This window comes from Akebia trifoliata, chromosome 12 (assembly GCF_017979445.1).
Source record: "Akebia trifoliata isolate Shusen 1 chromosome 12, ASM1797944v1, whole genome shotgun sequence".
NCBI classification, from domain to species: domain Eukaryota; kingdom Viridiplantae; phylum Streptophyta; class Magnoliopsida; order Ranunculales; family Lardizabalaceae; genus Akebia; species Akebia trifoliata.
In genome coordinates, this window is record NC_141386.1 from 12,452,457 (window position 1) to 12,455,657 (window position 3,201).

At 36.7% G+C, this 3,201-nt stretch overlaps 1 pseudogene; it reads left to right on the plus strand.

Annotated features, from left to right (window-relative positions):
- The first annotated feature begins 467 nt into the window (after positions 1 to 467).
- LOC147388906 (secreted RxLR effector protein 161 pseudogene) lies at positions 468 to 980 on the plus strand (annotated as a pseudogene).
- Positions 981 to 3,201: the final 2,221 nt, after the last annotated feature.

Consider the following 3,201-nt stretch of genomic DNA (forward strand, 5'->3'; position numbering starts at 1 on the left):
TAAGGTTCTTGTTGAAAAAGAACTTGGGCAGCATATTAAAATTCTCCGATCCGATCGTGGTGGAGAATATAATTCCAAAGACTTTGAATCATTTTGTGAGAAGCATGGCATCAAAAGGCAACTTACAACATCTTACACCCCGCAGCAAAACGGTGTGGCGGAAAGAAAGAATCGTACAATCCTCAATATGGTGTGGAGCATGCTAAGGACATCTGGTATTCCTAAAAGTTTCTGGCCTGAAGTTGTTCTGTGGAGTATTCATCTATTAAATAGAAGTCCAACAAAATCTGTCCAAAATATGACTCCTCAAGAAGCATGGAGTGGGAGCAAGCCTAGTGTTGCTCACTTCCAGATTTTTGGGTGTATAGCATATGCCCATATTCCAGATGAGAATAGAAAGAAGCTAGATGATAAAGGAGAAAAGTGCATTTTTCTCGGAGTCAGCGATCATTCAAAGGCCTGATATAATGCATGCTGTTAGTCTGATCAGTCGATACATGGAACATCCTACGGAGCTGCATCTTCTCACCGCCAAAAGAATCCTTAGGTACTTAAAAGGTACTATTGATCATGGCATTTTCTATAAGAAGGGAGGAACATCTGTTATGATCGGTTTCACGGATAGCGGTTATGCTAGTGACCCTGATGATAGAAAAAGCACATCCGGTTATACCTTTATGTTAGGATCAGGAGCGATCTCGTGGTCATCCAAGAAGCAACCAATTGTCATTCTGTCCACCACTGAAGCAGAATTTGTTGCTGCTACATCCTGTACTTGTCAAGCTATTTGGTTGAGAAGACTACTTGCAAAACTACAATGTCCACCTGATGGACCTACTTTAGTGTACTATGATAATAGTTCAACCATCAAGCTCTCAAAAAATCCTGTTCTCCATGACAGAAGCAAACATATCGATGTCCGGTATCATTTCCTACGTGATCTAGTTAAGGATGGAACTCTTGATCTGAAGTATTGCTAAAGTGAGGATCAACTAGCAAATATCATGACTAAAGCTCTCAAATTACCTGCCTTCACAAAGCTACGAAAATTACTTGGAGTGTGTTCCATGGCTATCTGATTTTAAGGGAGGGTTTTTTCCAATTAAACTGCATGTTTGTAGTACAACACATTCAGTTTAAGGGAGAGTGTTAGAATAAGTCCTACTAGACCATGTTAGAGTTAGAATAAGTCCTACTAGACCAAGTCTTTAGGGGATCTGTTAGTAACTCTGTTACTGACCAAGTTTTTAGGAATTTGTTAGTTTCCAGATTTAGTGGATTGTTTGTTACTTTATATTCTCTATTTAAGCAGCTGAATGCTTATGAATAAAATACTTCAATGTTCAGTCTTACAGTGGTGTGCTGTTAGGAATTTTTTTTTTGTTTTTTTTCTTTTATCATCTTCTTCTCCACATGAGAAAGAAGAAAACAGAAAAAAACGTCCTACTCTCCTGTTCATTGTCTCTAACAGAGAGACCTTTGTTTTCATCTTCTCTAACAAGAGAGACCATTGTTTTAATCGTCTCTAACAAGAGAGACCATTGCTCCAAGTCGTCGGTTACCCAGCTTCGTTGTTTTCCAACAGAGATGATTGGTTTTATCCTCCCATGCCGATCAGACTAGGAACCAAAGGATTGACGTATTTCCTAATAGAGAGACATGGGGCTTCGAATCAACAGCCCCCTTTGAACTCTTTTCGTTCTAGAACAACTTTAATGAATCGGCTTTCCTTTCATCTGTCAAAACAAAAGTTCAAAGTTGCTGGTTTTGATCGGCAGTAGATTTGTGATTTGGATTAGAAGAGTAAGATTTAAAAAAAAAAAAAAAGAATGGAGGTGTATGCACATGAGTTGCAAGCAATCAAAAGAAAGTTTCTATTTTTGTTTGAATAAAAAAATGGTTCTTGCCGGCAATATAAAAAAGAGTGATTGTATGCGTTGTGAGTCGTGAATTACAAGTTGTGAGTCATGCATGGTTACTACCAGCAACATTTAAAAAACAAAAAAATAAGAAAACATTGAGTTGTGTGTGTTGGTAGCAACCAAACCAAAAAAAAAAAACAAAGGTCAAGGATATCCTCACCAAGTTAGTAAGATTTCAAATCTTACAAAGGGTCATTGACCTCCCCACGTGGCAGCAATTTTATTTAAAAAAAAAAATTAAATGAGTTAGAATGTTTTGTGTGTGCCGCCAGCTAAAAAAAAAAACTGTGAGTTGTGTGTGTTAGCATGAAAAAAAAGGGAGATTGCTTTTCTTACTAATGTAGTAAGATTTCAAATCTTGTTAAAAATTTTTATCTCACCACGTGGCATTTAAGAGCATGATCCAATAGCATATGCTTATGGCAGATAAAATTCTAAGAATTTTTAGAAGAAAAATTTCAAGACAATTTTTAAATTTAATTTTTATTTCGAATGTTGATCTTAGATTTCATCGCCACAAATTTTCAAAACCTTGGATCTAAATTAAAAAATTTGAATTTTATTTTTGATCCAAATTTTTTCCATCAAATCTAAAAAAGCTATGGTATTGGATTACCAATGAGATGACCACGTTCGTTTATTGACCCTTAGTAAATTTTGAAATCTCTTTGTGTGGGTCAAATTAAATTACTTTTCAATTAATTTTTTTTTTTTTTTGCATAGATTGATCAATGATTAATTATTTTTGGGCTATCCTGGTTGATTAATCATTTTTGTTTTCTTTTGCCCTATCTTGACTAATTGCCTGTCTGATATGCCATAATCTTAATTGATATATATCTTTGATGTGCGTCCATTGATCTTGATGGATGTTATGGATATTTATGCTTTATGATCATGTTTTTTTTAATATTCAGATTGTGATGATCTGATCTGATCCATGGGCCCAGTTGTTTGGAAAAGGCCCCAGGCACACCCCACCCTGTTTTGCACACACCACATGCACGTTTACTATTTTGCATGCTTGCATGTCCCTAATAGCCAACGTGGCACTAATGCGTGGCCCAATCTCTTCGGAGATGCGATGTCATTCATGAAAATCACAACTCTAGTCACGTACCTTAGGGTATATTAAATTGGGGCATCAGTACCGTCTAATCAGGTGACTCTGAAAGGTATATCGATGCACCCAGGCTAGAGCGACCTGAGCCTTTGACTTATTGTAAGCCACACAGTCACATGTCCCTTATGCCAACGTAGTACTAGTACTTGGTCGGTC